Here is an 18356-nt window from a genome sequence, read left to right as displayed (position 1 = left end):
GGCTAATTATTCAAGAACTAACTTTGAATTAATTCAACCTCACTCGACATTCTCTTTTCTGTTATTTCCCCTTTTTTTTGTTATATTTCCAAGCAGTTTTATTACTCCAGAATCTTTTTCATGATTATGCAGATATTTTGACTTTTGAATGTAAATGACACAATAATCATTAGAGAAACTTAAATGTAAACAAAATGCAACTATTTCTAAAGTAATCCTGCAGTATTTTCACTAATTATAATAAAAATAATAATAACAATAATTGTAATAAGAATGTTTTTGGCGCTTTTCGATTGGTTGTTGAAGCTTAGAGGGACTTCTATTGGCATCTATTAGGTCTCAGACAATAGGAGGAGCCCTCCCACCTGTCCCCCTCCCAGCTTCGACAACCAATGGGAAATTTCCAGAAATGTCTGTAAGCTCGATTGCGAGTAATAATAATAGTAATGGTAATAATAATTCATTGTTATTATCATTGGAAGAAAGTAGACCCTCTCTTAAGCATTTTTCTGAACAAGTTTATATATGAGTTACATAATTAAATGAATTTCGCGAATTGTACAGACTGCCTATAAACATACGTTATAACTATTTGTATAAATATCAAGTTTAATATTTGGAACTAATAACTATTTGCAGAGTATCAAGTTTGATATTTGGAACTATATTTTATATAAATATCAACCACAATTGTCATGGTCAGTAAATGAGCTTTCTCAAAAAATAACAGAATTCTCAGTAAAATATATGTTTTTAGAAACAGCAAGAATATTTCATTGCTCAAATGGAGTTGAATGTTTTGTTATATAATGACCTCAGAAGTCAGTCATTTCATCTAAGAACAGGTAAAGAATAAGCCAAAGTTTCTTCGGCGCAAATTAGTTTTCTGTTTAGCGTATAAAGCTGCATGAATCGCAGTCAATGAACATTTCATCCACTGCCCGTTGGTGATCTGTCACATAACTATGCCAGACGCACGATTATGGCTAGAAAGAGCTAAAATTTGTCCTGTTTGAAGACTGGAAAGTGCTTACGGACAGACAAAGCCAATTCAATATCCGTTTGGCTTATTTAAGGACCTACCATATATACAGGAGAACGTTGGAAAAGGAGATAAATAATGGATTTTCTAGATTCCTTTGTGACCTTTCGCTTTTGTGGAAAAATAGTTACTTTTAGTGGATACCTATAATATACAGATGGAGTCGCGAGTAAATACATTGAATTAATGACTCTCTATAAATCTACAGATCCATAATGAATAGTTATATAAGGAGAAATAACATCATGTATAAGCACAACCAATAACATCTTCTGAGATTCAAAAGACCTGTAACAAAGCTGAGAGACGTTCAGTTTATCGGTTTCTTATTTTTTTATCTCTCCTTATTTACATTGTTTATTTTCCTCTAAATATAAGTTATTTTGTAAATAGACCTGAGGTTTTATAAAAGTTTTGAATGATTCTTTATAAAAATTAATTATGATTTACTTCTTAGAGAGTGACATTGCCAGATTTTTGATAACTTAATGTTATTTGAGGAGAGAGAAAAAAGTTTTTTTTTTCTTTCTTTATTGCCCCTTTTAGATACAGAAAAATTTAGTGAGTTGACAATGATTCCAGACCAAAACAATTAAAAAAATAAGAAAAATATTGATGGATTTTACATGATATACAGATCAGAAAGCTATTTATGTGGCATGGCACGGGGAAATAGCAATCTAATCTTTAAAAAAAAGTATTTTACATTTAGAAAATTTAGGTACGCACAAATTCTTTTCAAAGGCCTGACAGTACAAATGATTTAACAATTTTATATTAACGAAAAGCCATATAATCCAAATCAGTTATACATATTAATTAGCAAGAGCTATAAATATTTATCATACAGTTGGTATTATATTCCCAGCACCTTACTGCAAATTTCATCAATTGATGTTACGACATGTAAATCAAATATTAATTCGAAACAGGTACAAAATTCAGGAGTGGTATATACAATCATTTTTCACAAAATCAAGAATAGTCACTGGAGGGAAACGCCACGATAAAATCCCACATAAAAATTTACGTCAAGAATTTATAATGAAATCCCATGCAAAACATTCTACTTACAAAGAGATTTGAGCCTAGAATTTATAATGATATACCATGGAAAAATCCCAATTAATGAAAATAATCTTTAAGAATTTATAATGAAATCCAATGAAAAAAAATCCCACTTAGAAAATGACTTCAAGAATTAGTTACGATATCCCATGAAAAAAAAAATTCCAGTTAGAATAAAATTTAATGCAAGAATTTATAATGATATTGCATGAAAAAAAATCGTTTTAGAATAAAATTTAAGTTAAGAATATATAATGAAATCCTATGAAAAGAATGACTACATTAATTTGTAACATTTGCAAATAACAGAAGGGGCATTTTTTTTTTTTCATTTGTGGAATACTTACTTGAAGGGTTCATTTTGCTTAAGGAAGCCGAATCTTTCATGTAGAGAGAATTTCTCATGTTTGAATTCGTAGTCCCACAAATGCATTTGTACTCTGAAGCAGCAAAGCCATTTTACCCACTAGGACACTTATGGATTCTGCTGGGGGCACCTAGAGTGTAGTGTCCAGCATCCTGGGGATGATGATGTTGAGGTCCCCAGATATAAAATTCCCAGTCGGGTGAAGTGTTGGTGCTAGTGGCCATTTCCTCGTGCCTAAAATTAAAAAAAAGTCTTCAAAACTGTATATATACACTTTTTTTTTATTCTTCGTTTTCATTCACAAACTGCAAGGAGCAAGAGTTTCTGTGTAACTTGTATATGATACTATCATCATACCTATAGATATTTTCGAACACTCAGTGTGGAAATTCCGTTAATCGAACATCCCTACTCATTAATGAAGTTGTTTGAATATCATCTTTTGTTTAAAATATATGTAAAGTAAATTGCACAGTTATAACAGTTATATTAATATCAGTTAAGTGCTATGGGCCTATATTTTCACTGCAGTTTTCATTCACAAACTGCAAGGAGCAAGAGTTTCTGTGTAACTTGTATATGATACTATCATCATACCTATAGATATTTTCGAACACTCAGTGTGGAAATTCCGTTATTCGAACATCCCTACTCATTAATGAAGTTGTTTGAATATCATCTTTTGTTTAAAATATATGTAAAGTAAATTGCACAGTTATAACAGTTATATTAATATCAGTTAAGTGCTATGGGCCTATATTTTCACTGTAAATGAATATGACTGTCTTACGTGATGAGTGTTTTCTGTCGGTGTTAACATGTAAACTTCCTTTAATGAAAAACTGCCTTAAAGCAATGGAATGAGAGCTGAAAGATTTTGAGAATTAGACACATGTATTCTTGTTGAATTATCTGCTTCTACTCATATGCTTCTGAAATTTACTGTAAAGTGAAAAAAGTAATTGAAAATCTTCCAAAGGCAACAGTGAAGTGTAAAAATCCAACTTGTGTGTGGTAACATAAGAGTGAAACACTTAAGCAAATACTTACTACAAGTTCAGGCTTGCTTCGTACGATGATGCATAACAAGACCAAAACGTCGAAGAAAAACACCACCGTTAAGAAAGGCACTAACGCATAGATAAATAAATCCTCGTCCTCCAAGGTAAAGTCGTAAGCAGGAATGTAAATGCTTCCAAGTCCGTTGCAGGCTTCCATTGTTCTAGAGAAGATAAAGAAATAAGACCATTTTAGAAGAGTGATCAATGAAGTAAAAGATTATAGAGATATATTCAACGAGAAATAAGATCATCTTAGCAGTGATAAATGTAGTAAATGAGTAGAGAAATATATTAAAAAAACTTTTTGGGGGGTTGCATATTCTATCGCTCAAAGTTTCAAGCGACAAAGTAATGTAATTCTACCATAAAACACTAAATCTTTTTAGTCCAAATAATTCATTAATGTTTTTATTTATTTATTCATCAAGTTGTTAATTTATCTTTGCTTTCTAATAACCAATCTCTTCTCTCTGCATTTCTTTTTATCTTCTGCAATTTCTTTCCAAACAGCACCATAATCTTTGGAAGCTTGAATTTCTAGCCAATGGGACACTTTAGCACTGTTCCATATGAATAGGGCTCGTCTTCTTAATAATAATGATAATAATAATAATAATAATAATGATCATAATAATAATAATAATAACCAGGAAACATATGACAATACACAAAGCACTACACCCAAGAGCAAATACGGACAGACTATACATAACACGAAAGGAAGGAGGGAGAGGACTACTAAGTATAGAGGACTGCGTCAACATCGAAAACAGAGCACTGGGGCAATATCTGAAAACCAGTGAAGACGAGTGGCTAAAGAGTGCATGGGAAGAAGGACTAATAAAAGTAGACGAAGACCCAGAAATATACAGAGACAGGAGAAGGACAGACAGAACAGAGGACTGGCACAACAAACCAATGCACGGACAATACATGAGACAGGCTAAAGAACTAGCCAGCGATGACACATGGCAATGGCTACTGAGGGGAGAGCTAAAGAAGGAAAGTGAAGGAATGATAACAGCGGCACAAGATCAGGCCCTAAGAACCAGATATATTCAAAGAACGATAGACGGAAATAACATCTCTCCCATATGTAGGAAGTGCAATACGAAAAATGAAACCATAAACCACATAGCAAGTGAATGCCCGGCACTTGCACAGAACCAGTACAAAAAGAGGCATGATTCAGTGGCAAAAGCCCTCCACTGGAGCCTGTGCAAGAAACATCAGCTACCTTGCAGTAATAAGTGGTACGAGCACCAACCTGAGGGAGTGATAGAAAACGATCACGCAAAGATCCTCTGGGACTATGGTATCAGAACGGATAGGGTGATACGTGCAAACAGACCAGACGTGACGTTGATTGACAAAGTCAAGAAGAAAGTATCACTCATTGATGTCGCAATACCATGGGACACCAGAGTTGAAGAGAAAGAGAGGGAAAAAATGGATAAGTATCAAGATCTGAAAATAGAAATAAGAAGGATATGGGATATGCTAGTGGAAATTGTACCCATAATCATAGGAGCACTAGGCACGATCCCAAGATCCCTGAAAAGGAATCTAGAAAAACTAGAGGCTGAAGTAGCTCCAGGACTCATGCAGAAGAGTGTGATCCTAGAAACGGCACACATAGTAAGAAAAGTGATGGACTCCGAAGGAGGCAGGATGCAACCCGGAACCCCACACTATAAATACCACCCAGTCGAATTGGAGGACTGTGATAGAGCAAAAAAAAAAAAAAAAAAAAAAAAAAATAAATAAATAATAATAATAATAATAATAATAATAATAATAATAATAATAATATAATAGTTTCGATAAATCATTGCTCTTCAAACAGTAGCAAGAAATTTAAATCAAAGAAAATATATATACTCCCTTCTCGCTTCAGAAAAACAATGATAAACAGTATTTTGACCTTTCTGATAAAAGAGGAAAAACTGTGTTTAAAGTAAATATGCTGTTTTTTTTATCTTTTTTTATCAGGCTGTAACTTTTAAAACTAAGTAAGTTGTAATGTTTTGCATGCGTTCAACCAATGAATTTAAAAAGTTATGTTAAGTTAAAAAGGTGTTTTAGAAATGAAAGTGTCTAAACTATGTCATTCAAATTTATCCTATAAATAGAATGTCACTGGTTGTGTGCTGAACAACAAGAAGAAACGAACTATGATATATTCCTCAATTATTACAAATCATTCCTTTTTCCGTGATACATGAGGGAAATAAATTAAAAATTTTTAAACGGGTTAATAATTTATTATATTGTATTTGATAATTTAAAGACGACAATTTGTGCATTACCAATAGTAAATGAAATTTAAAGGAAAAAACGATCAATCTATGTTCTTTTTGGTAGATTAAACACACACTTATAAACGCACACACGCACTTCCAAAAAATCGTATTTGTAACGTAGACTAGCTTGTCAACTTTTCTTAATACTCTCTGAATACATTTGTTTTTAAAAAATATAAATAAATAAAATAAAATAAAAGACACTCCATCCCCGCCCTGTAGGTAACATATAGGCTTTCCTTTGAACTGTATTACTTCCATACTTTGACTGAACTTTGGTAGAAGAAATCGTATCCAAAAATACGTGAGAAAACGATAAATTGCAATGCACACACATTTATAATATATATATATATATATATATATATATATATATATATATATATATATATATATATATATATATATATAATCACAATATATGCACGTGACTTCATTAAATAAGCGAATACCACAGGAAAATGATAGTTAGAAATCCAAGCGCTTTCGTCTTTACTAAGACATTGTCAAGGAGCGAATGAAATACAGTTGGAGAGAAAGTTATCAAGTAAACAACAAGATCAAGAATACCAGATGGTTAATTGTCAAAAGGGTAAAAATTAAAGACATAATCTAGAAATACCGGATATCACACGGTCAGAAACCTAAACATAGATTTAACCCTAACAGAAACTACAAGTATCCGTACAGTCCAAAAACATGTAAAAACTGAATATATTAATTTTGTTGCTTATATTTATCTATAACTTTTTTCATTATGAAGGCATCAGGTTTAAATAAACCAAGACTTAAATTTTGAACATTTCCACTATTTGACTTGATGAAACAAGATTCAATCATATTCCTTTTAACTGTGTCATTACTTGGCATTAAGGCTCCTGCTTGACTCCAGTTAATAGGATGATCTAAATCTCTCTTAAGTACGAATAATGCATTCGTTATTTGCCCAGTTCTCACAGAATATTGGTGCTGTTTGAGATGTTGTGAGAGAGATTTACCGGTTTGTCCGTAATGAACTTTATCACACTTTTTGCAAGTAATTTCATATATGCAGCCTGGAAGATTTTTAGGATATTTTTTTTTTTTTTACTAAACTTTTGACATTAATATTACTGAAAACAACATTTATGTTAAAAGCTTTAAAATTTCAGGAATATCTAAAATCCTTTCATCATAGGGTAATTTTAGAAGGTTATGCCTACTAAATTCAAGTTTGTCATTAGTTAATTAAAATGTTTTCTAGCTCTTTTCCATGCCATATCTACAAAAGTCCTTAGCTATTTAAGTTTCAATGCAATATCATAAATAGTTTTAATCTCAGCGTCAATAAACTGTGGGCTACAGATACGTAAAGTCCTTAGGAAAATCCCAGAAAAAACAGAGAATTTAACATTTTGATGGTGATTGGTTCCCTTGAGAGTTGACAATCCCCTCTTGTCGCTCTGATATCCTGAGCTGATAGTCAATGGGATTAACCTTTGTGGTAAGGGAATGGTCACCAAAAGTCTGTTGGGCAGAAAACGTAAAGCCAAGATTGACCCTGCTGACCTGGAGATTAGGTTTTCTGCCCAACAGACTTTTGGTGACCACTTCCTTACCACAAGGGTTAATCCCATTGACCATCAGCTCAGGATATCAGAGCGACAAGAGGGGATTGGCTACTCTCAAGAAACCAGAACAGCCATCACATAAATGACAGCTCAACGAGAAGTTCCAGAAGACTGCTTGGCCTTGACCCAGGCTGAAATCCCAAACATCTCTTGAAAATGGGCCACAGATAGGGCCTTAAAGTACTCGAGTGTGGAGTAAAATTAGATGTAAATACTTAGAAGTAAACAAGTTACACTGATTTTATGGGTTTTTTCAATCTTCTGAAGAAAACTGAAAGAAGTTTTTGTTAGGTTCAATAATAATAATAATAATAATAATAATAATAATAATAATAATAATAATAATAATAATAATAATAATAATAATAATAATATGGAGATGCTACATCAGAAGCAACCCGACAAAGAGAGGATATAGAAGGTTGGTCAACATCTAGAATGAGTGGAATAACACCCTCCAAAACAGAGTAGAGGCTGGCAGACCAAGTAATGAACATAAAGAAGAAGAACTTTCTCTCCCCTACAGAAAGAGAAGAACTGGAAAAGGAAATGACACACGGCAACGAATTACACGAAGACGAACTGAGAGACGATGCCACAGAAGACGGAAAGGATGATGAACTATCAAACAACGACACATGAAGAAACACCGACGAAGTAACAGAGAGGACTGAATGGGTGGAAAAGATCAGATAATGGATGGAGCTAGATACAGAGAGAACAAAAATGCCCTCCATGAAAGCCTACAACACTAAGAAATTAAGGGAGAAAACAAGTGAGGTCAATGAAATAATGGGAATAATACAAACCTCCAATATCAAAGAAAGAAATAAATTTGCATATGCAGGAGCAAGATTAGTAGAAGAACTGATGGAGATACGAACACCAACACCACCAGCACAACCAACCCAACAGAAACCAAAACAGCAACCGCCTTGGAAAAGGCGCCTGGAAAAGCAAATCAAGGTGGTGAGGTCTGACTTGAATAAACTGAAAGAGAAGGCAGAAAAAAGGCTAAGAAGCAAGAAAACATGGGAGGAACTGAAAGAGAAATACAACGTACATGAGATGGGGACTAAACAACACAATAGAAGACATAAAACAGAGGCTTAAGGACAAAGCACATAAGATCCAACGGTACCTGAACAGGGATAAGGGACACCAATAGAACAAACTATTTGGAACCAACCAGAAAAGACTATACAGCCAACTAAGAGGGGAAGACAATCACCAAGATATTCCTGAAGCCGAACCAAGAAAGAGACTCTTGCAAAACATACGGAGCATTCCGGTATCACATAACAAACATGCAAGGCTCCAGGAAGTTAAAAAAGAAGAAACAGGGAGAAAAAAACAAAGATTCACTGAGATCACGACAGACACAGTCGGACACCAACTAAGGAAAATACCCAACTGGAAAGCCCCAAGTCACGATGAAGTCCATGGATACTGGCTCAAAAACTTCAAGGCTCTACACCCACGAATAGCAGAACAACTCCAGCATTGTATCACAAATCACCATGCGCCTAAATGGATGACCACAGGAAGGACATCCTTAGTACTAAAAGACAAGAGTAAAGGAAATATAGCCAGTAGCTACAGGCCTATCACCTGCCTACCAATAATGTGAAAGTTACTAATAGGTATCATCAGTGAAAGGCTATACAACTACCTAGAGGATACAAACACCATCCCCCACCAACAGAAAGGCTGCGGAAGGAAGAGTAGGGGCGCAAAAGACCAGCTCCTGATAGACAAAATGGTAGTGAAGAACAATAGGAAAAGGAAAACCAACCTAAGCATGGCATGGATAGACTATAAGAAAGCCTTCGACATACCATACACACGGCTACTAGAATGCCTGAAAATATATGGGGCTTCCTCAAAAATACCATGCGCAACTGGAATGCAATACTTACAAGCTCTGGAATAAGACTAGCAGAGGTTACTATCAGGAGAGGGATCTCTTCTAGGGCGACTCACTGTCCCCACTACTCTTCGTAGTAGCCATGATTCATATGAGAAAAGTACTGCAGAAGATAGATATTGGGTACCAACTCAAGAAAAGAGGCAACAGAATTAACCATCTGATGTTCATGGACGACATTAAGCTGTATGGTAAGAGCATCAAGGAAATAGATACCCTAATCCCTACTATAAAGATTGTATCTGGGAACATCAGGATGGAGTTTGGAATAGAAAAATGGGCCTTAGTCATCATACAAAAGGGCAAAGTAACAAGGACTGAAGGGATAAAGCTACCCGATGGGAACAACATCAAACACATAGATGAGACTGGATACAAATACCTAGGAATAATGGAAGGAGGGGATATAAAACACCAAGAGATGAAGGACACGATCAGAAACGAATATATTCAGAGACTCAAGGCTATATTCAAGTCAAAACTCAACGGCGGAAATATGATAAAAGCCATAAACACATGGGCAGTGCCAGTAATCAGATACGGGGCAGGAATAGTGGAATGGACGAAGGCAGAACTCCACAGCATAGACCAGAAAACTAGGAAACATATGACAATACACAAAGCACTACACCCAAGAGCAAATACGGACAGACTATACATAACACGAAAGGAAGGAGGGAGTGGACTACTAAGCATAGAGGACTGCGTCAACATCGAGAACAAAGCACTGGGGCAATATCTGAAAACCAGTGAAGACGAGTAACTCAAGAGTGCATGGGAAGAAGGACTGATAACAGTAGATGAAGACCCAGAAATATACAGACAGGAGAATGACAAGCAGAACAGAGGAATGGCACAACAAACCAATGCACGGACAATACATGAGACAGACTAAAGAACTAGCCAGCGATGACACATGGCAATGGCTACTGAGGGGAGAGCTCAAAAAAGAAAGTGAAGGAATGATAACAGCGGCACACGATCAGGCCCTAAGAACCAGATATGTTCAAAGAACGATAGATGGAAATGACATCTCTCCCATATGTAGGAAATGCAATACGAAAAATGAAACCATAAACCACATAGCAAGCGAATGTCTGGCACTTGCACAGAACCAGTACAAAAAGAGGCATGGTTCAGTAGCAAAAGCCCTCCACTGGAGCCTGAGCAATAAACATCAGCTACCTTGCAGTAATAAGTGGAACGAGCACCAACCTGAAGGAATGATAGAGAATGATCAGGCAAAGATCCTCTGGGACTATGGTATCAGAACAGATAGGGTGATACATGCAAATAGACCAGACGTGACGTTGATTGACAAAATCAAGAAGAAACTATCACTCATTGATGTCGCAATACCTTCGGACACCAGAGTTGAAGAGAAAGAAAGGAAAAATGAATAAGTATCAGGACCTGAAAATAGAAATAAGAAGGATATGGGATATGGCAGTGGAAATTATACCCATAATCATAGGAACACTAGGCACGATCGCAAGATCTCTGAAAAGGAATCTGGGAAAACTAGAGGCTGAAGTAGCTCCAGGACTCATGCAGAAGAGTGTGATCCTAGAAACGGCGCACATAGTAAGAAATGTTACGGACTCCTAAGGAGGCATGATGCATCCCAGAACCCCACACTATAAATACTACCCAGTCGAATTGGAGGACTGTGATAGACCAAAAAAAAAAAAAAATATTTAAAAAACAATGATAATAATAATTTAAAAATCAATAATAATATAATAATAATAATAATTAATTAATAATAATAAATAACAATAATAATAATAATAATAATAATAATAATAATAAAATATAAAAATTTCGATAAATCATTACTCTTCAAACAGTAGCAAGAAATTTCAATGAAAGAAAATCTATATAATCCCTTCTCGCTTTAGAAAAACAATGATAAACAGTATTTTGACCCTTCTGATAAAAGGGAAAAAAACTATATTGAAAGTTAATATGCAATTTTCTTCTATTTTTTTTGAGGCAGCAACTTTTGAAACTAAGTAATTTCTAATGTTTTAGTAACTGTAATATGTTCAACCAATTATTTGGAAAAGGCATCTTAAGTTAAATAGGTGTTTTAGAAATGAAATTGTCTAAACTGTGTCATTCAAATTTATCCTATAAATTAAATGTCATTGGTCGTGTCCTGAACAACGAGAAGAAACTAACTTTGATATATTTTTCAATTATTACAAATCATTCATTTTTCAGTGATACAGAAGAGAAAGAGATTCGAAATTTTTAGTGTTAGTAATTTTTATATTGCATTTGAGAATTTAAAGACAAGATCATTTGTGCATTACCCATAGTAAGTAAGGTTTGAAGGGAAAGCGATCAATTTAAGTTTTTTGTGGGAGGATTACACACACACAACCACACACACACATACACACATTCACACACACACACACACGCACTTTCAAAAAATTGTATTTTTAACGCACACTAACTTGTCAACTTTTCCTCATACTCTATGAATACATTTGCTTGTAAAAAAAAAATAAATAAATAAAAATAATAATATATATATATATATATATATATATATATATATATATATATATATATATATACATATATATATATATATATATATATATATATATATATATATATATATATATATATACATGTATATATACATATATATATATATATATATATATATATATATATATATATATATATATATATATACATATATATATATATATATATATATATATATATATATATATATATATATATATATATATATATATATACATATATATATTATATATATATATATATATATATATATATATATATATATATATATAGTATAAAACTTGTAAGAAATCACAAAAGTAATCTCATGATTTTGTTTTTAGCTGAAGACACTTCATAATGAAAGAACAGAGTGGCAAATACTTTCGTGTATTTTCAACACATCTTCGGGACACAAAGATGTGTTAGAAATACTGGAAAGTACTTGGCACTCGGTCGTTTCATTTGAAATTTCTCCTTGGCCTCAGCTAATATAGACAGAAGAAGTATATATATATATATATATATATATATATATATATATATATATATATATATATATATATATGTATATATATATATATATATATATATATACATATATATATATATATATATATATATATATATATATATATATATATATATATATATATATATATATATATATATATATATATATGAATAAAACTTGTAAGAAATCACAAAAGTAATCTCATGATTTTGTTTTTAGCTGAAGCCACTTCATAATGAAAGAACAGAGTGGCAAATACTTTCGTGTATTTTCAACACATCTTCGGGACACAAAGATGTGTTAGAAATACTGGAAAGTACTTGGCACTCGGTCGTTTCATTTTGAAATTTCTCAGTGGCCTCAGCTAATATAGACAGAAGAAGTATACAGAGACACCTGAGAACTGTGAATCTTCCACTCACGCGAATTTGCACTGTCCTGAAGACTGACGAATACTATGAATCTTCCACCTGAGTGAATTTGTACTAAGAGTCTTGAAGACTGGAGAGCAAGTGATCTGGAAACTTATTCCCGTGAAAGCAGAAGCACACTGGGGCATGTAAACCACCCAACGTCTTCAAGTACCTCTGTTTTCTCAGAGAGAGGGAGAGGGGGAGAGAGGGAGAACAGATGGGTTCGGGGTATCTAGTCGAAAAACAATGGTATTGGGGTTTTTTTGGGTGGAGGGAGACGCTGTCGCACTCATACGAAATGTTCGGTTTGTGTGTATGTGTGACACCCAGACGTCTTGAGATAACGTCATCCTTCGAAGGTTCTAGGCAGGAAAGCTTTTGCTATATATGATTCATATTCGGTAGAAATAATTCATTCACTTAGTTCTGACTTCTTGATTCAAATTTTGAAGCTAATTATTTAAGAAGTGACTTGCTCTCCAGTCTTTGGATTAATTTAACTTTACTGGACAACTATTTTTTTTTATTTCCATATTTTTTTTATTTTATTTCTAAGCACTTTTATTACTCTGGAATCTTTTTAATGTTTATAGAAATATTCTGACTTTTGAATGTAAATAACAGAATAATCATTAGAGAATCTTCAATGTAAACAAAATGCAACTATTCCTATGGTAATCCTACAGTATTTTCTCTAATTATGATAAAAGTGATAATAATAATAATTGTAATAAAAATGTTTTTGGCGCTTTTACATTCGTAGTGGAATCTCAGGGGGACTTCTACTATTGGCTCCTATCAGATCTCAGACAATAGGAGGAGCCCTCCCACCTGTCCCCCTCCCAGCTTTGACAAACAATGGGAAATTTCCAGAAATGTCTGTAAGCTCGATTGCGAGTAATACTAATAGTAATGGTAATAATAATTCATTATTATTATCAGTGGAAGAAAGAAGACCCTCTCTTAAGCATTTTTCTGAACAAGTTTACATATGAGTTACAGAATTAAATGAATTTAGCGAATTGTACAGACTGCCTATAAACATACGTCATAACTATTTGTAGAGATATCAAGTTTAATATTTAGAACTAATTACTATTTGCAGAGTATCTAGTTTGATATTTGGAACTACACTTTATATAAATATCAACCACAGTTGTAATCATGGTCAGGAAAAGGAGCATTCTCAAGTATAACGGATATCTCAGTAACATATAAGTTTTTTTAGAAACAGCAGGAATAGTTGATTTCACAAATGGAGTTGTATGCGCTGTTATATAATGATATCATATTTGAATATTGTCATCTAAGAACGAGTAAAGAATAAACCGAAGTTTCTTCGGCATAATCGAGGATTCTATGCAGCGTATGAAGATGTATGAGCCGTGGTCCATGTTGGTGGCCTGTCCTATAACGTTGCCAGATGTACGAATATGGCTAGAGAGAGCTACAATTTGCCTTGTTTGATGATTGGAGCTAGGGCGATCATCGTATCAATTTGCAGCTATCTAGCCTCAGTAGTTATCAAGATCTAAGGGTGGACAGAAAAGTGCGGACGGACAGACAAAGCCATCTCAATATTCGTTTGGCTTATTTAAAGAACTACCATATATACAGGAGAACGTTGGAAAAGGAGATGAATAAATGCATTGTATATTTTCCTCTATATATAATTTATTTTATAGATAGACCTGAGGTTTTATAAAACTTTTGAATAGTTCCTTATGAAAAATAATGATGATTTTCTTCTAAGAGACTGAAATTGCCAGGTTTTTTTTATAACTTATAGTAAATTGAGGAGAGAGAAAAATAATTTATTTTTTTTTTGTCCCTTTAGATACAGAAAAATTTCGTGAGTTAACTATGATTCCAGACTAAAATAATAAAGAAAATATGAAAACTATCAATGTATTTCACATGACCAGAAAGCTATTTATGTGGCATGACACAGGGAAATCATAATATAATTAAAAAAAATAAAAAATTTTACGTTTAGAAATTTTAGGTACACAGATTCTTTTCAAAATCTTGAAAGTACAAAAGGTTTAACAATATTATACTAACAAAAAGCTATAAATTACAAATAAGTTATACATATTAATTAGCAATATCCTTAAATTTTTAGTATACAGTTGGTAATACATTTCCAGTAATGTAGGAGGTCTTCAAAAAAGGAAAATCAAACTACATCAATTGATGTGACCACATGTAAAGCAAATATTAATTCGAAATAGGTATAAAATTCAGGGGTGGTATATAAAATAATTTTTCATAAAATCAAGAATGTTCACTGGAGGGAAATGCCACGAAAAAATCCCACATAATAAAAATTTACGTCAAGAATTCATAATGAAATCCCATGAAAAAAATTCCACTTGGAAAATTTTTTGTCTAGAATTTATAATGATATCCCATGAAAAAAAAAACCGAATTAAGGAAAAACAAATTGTTAAGAATTTATAATGAAATCCCATGAAAAAGTCTAACTTAGAAAAAAAATTTAAGAATTGATAATTATATCCCGTGAAAAAAAATTCCAGTTAGGATAAAATTTAAGGCAAGAATTGATAATGATATCCCATAAAAAAAATTCAACTTAGAATAAAATTTAAGTCAAGATTTGATAATGAAATCCCACGAAAAAATTGACTTTACATTAATTTTGTAACATTTGAAAATAACAGAAGGGGCATATTTTTTTTTTTTTCTGCATTTGTGGAATACTTATTTGAAAGGTCCATTTTGCTCAAGGAAGCCGAATCCTTCATATAGAGAGAATTTCTCTTGAGCTTTGCTTGTAAGATGTTTGATGTCGTAGTCCCACAAATGCATTTGTACTCTGAAGCAGCAAAGCCATTTTACCCACTAGGACACTTATGGATTCTTTTGGGGGCACATAGGGTGTAGTGTCCAGCATCCTGGGGATGATGATGTTGAGGTCCCCAGATGTAAAATTTCCAGTGGGGTGAAGTGTTGGTGCTAGTGGCCATTTCTTCGTACCTAGAATTTAAAAAAGTCTTCAAAACTGTATATATACACCTTGGTGTAGTCTTCGTTTTCATTCACAAAGTACAAGGAGCAAGAGTTTCTGTGTAACTTGTATATACTACTATCATCATACATATATATATTTTCCAACAGTCAGTGCGGAAATTCAGTTATTTGAACATCCTTACTTATTAATGAAGTTGTTTGAATATAAAGTAAATTGCACAGTTATAACAGTTATATTAATATCAGTTGAGTGCTATGGGCCTATATTTTCACTGTAAGTTAAATAAGCCTTTCTCACGTGATGAGTGTTATCTGTCGGTGTTAACATGTAAACTTGCCTTAATGAAAAACTTACTTAATACTTGTCAATATTAATGTTCTAAGATTCTTCGACCCAGTTAAACAGCAATGGATTGTAACTAACAAATTGAAAATATAAGCCCATGAGAGCTGAAATATTTTTATAATTAGACACAGGTATACTTGTTAAATAATCTTCTACTCAGTTGCTTCTAAAATTTATTGGAAAGTGAAGAAATTAATTCAAAATTTTTCAAAGGCAACAGTGAAGTGTAAAGATCCACCTTCTGTATGGCAATAAAAGAGAAAATCACTTGAGCAAATACTTACTTTAAGGTCAAACCTGCGTCCTACGATGATGCACAACGTGGCCCAAACGACGATGAAAAACATCACCAAAAAGATAGCTAATGACTCACAGACAGATACAGGCTGGTCCTCTTCTGTGAAGTATTCATCAGGAATGTAAAAGCTATCACTTCCGTTCCAGGCTTCCATTGTTCTGTAAAAGACAAAGAAATAATAATAATAATAATAATAATAATAATAATAATAATAATAATAATAATAATAATAATAATAATAATAATAATAATAATAATAATAATAGTATTCTTTATTTCAGCTCAGGGCCATATACATGGAATATACAAAATACAGACAGTAACATACACAATCTAGATACACGAGACAACATGATAAAAAAGAAAAAGAAAATGAATAATGGCACTTATCAGCATAAAAGTTGGTAATCATAATACTGGTAATAACAGTAATAATATTGGTGAGGAAAAAAATATGCATTTAGAGTAATAACAGTTAGTGCACATATTATATAACTTAAATTTCAACTAGAGACCTTAGGTGGTTACAGTAGTCAGGTCCAGAGGGCTAAATACAAGAATTGAATGTAAAGAAAACTTTAACTTGATAGTAATCACAGTAATAATGAAAAATTAAAATATCAGCAATAAATGGAATAATGACAAAAACTGCAGATGACATCTTGCTAATACAGAGATTAAGTCCTTTAGGGGACAAAGGCCTCATTTTCCCATCTTTCCCACAATTTAGATCTTCTCGTTCACTCCTTAGGATGCTTTGTATGAGCGAGTTGCTGCTGTTTCTCACTCGGGTTATCAGACTGGACATTGTTCGCCTAACAATGATTTTTGCATTGTCCAGGTGGTTTTCTATGAACATCTGTGTGGCGGAGTGGTAGTGGGGAGTGTTTGTGAGGCGTCTCAGAATGTCATCGTGCACAACAGTGATGCGTCTCATGGTCTCTCGGGTATAGTTCGTCCAGAGGGAACACCCATAGATAATGTAGCAGTACGAGCGGAAGAGCAGCAGTTTCACGTCTCGGTGACAGAAGGCAAACCTCCTTGCAATCATGTTGCCAGCTGCACATAGTTTACGACGCCTCTGTTCAATGTCTGCCGTATCTTTAAGGTCGTCGGTGATAATGTGACCCAGATACGGAAATTCGTGCACAAATTCCAGCCGATGGTTTCCGAGGAAAATATGTGGTTCTGCAATGTGCTTAAGCGATCTCGGGAGCAGCTACATGCATTGGGTCTTGGTATCGTTGTAGATTATATCAAATTCCTCTGCATATTGGCGGCAAGTGTCGAAGAGTCGTTGGAGACCTTGCACTGATTGGGAAATCAGAACCATATCGTCAGCGTAACAGAGGTTGTTTATAGTTGTTTCATTGACGGTGCATCCGATTGGGAGTGAGTTCAGTTTGACATTCAAGGCATCTGTGTATGTATTAAAAATGTATGGAGAGAGAATGCCCCCTTGCCGAAGCCCGTTTAGGGAGCCGAAAGTGTACGATAATACATTACCCCATTTGACACAGAATTGCTGTGTGGAGAACCATAGTGTAAAATGCCAATTAGATACAGGGGTGTGCCCCTTTTATGCAGCTTCAGGAAGAGCTTCAGGTAGTTTACTCTGTCAAATGCTTTTCTCATATCCACAAAACATAGGAAAATAGGTAGTAGTTCAGCAATTCTTTCAGTATGTAGATGCAGGTGTCGGTTGAGTGGTTTGCTTTAAACCCGAACTGGTTGTCAGTGGTGTGTAGAAAGGGGAGAAGTCTCACTAGAAGAACCGACTCACGTATCTTCGATGCGATCGTTGTGATTGCAATCGGCCGGTAGTTACCAGGGTCAGCTGCATCCTTTAGCTTGTTTTTGATTAATGGT

Source organism: Macrobrachium nipponense, chromosome 28, assembly GCF_015104395.2.
Source record: "Macrobrachium nipponense isolate FS-2020 chromosome 28, ASM1510439v2, whole genome shotgun sequence".
Taxonomy (NCBI): Eukaryota; Metazoa; Arthropoda; class Malacostraca; order Decapoda; family Palaemonidae; genus Macrobrachium; species Macrobrachium nipponense.
Note: the sequence above shows the minus strand (reverse complement) of the source record.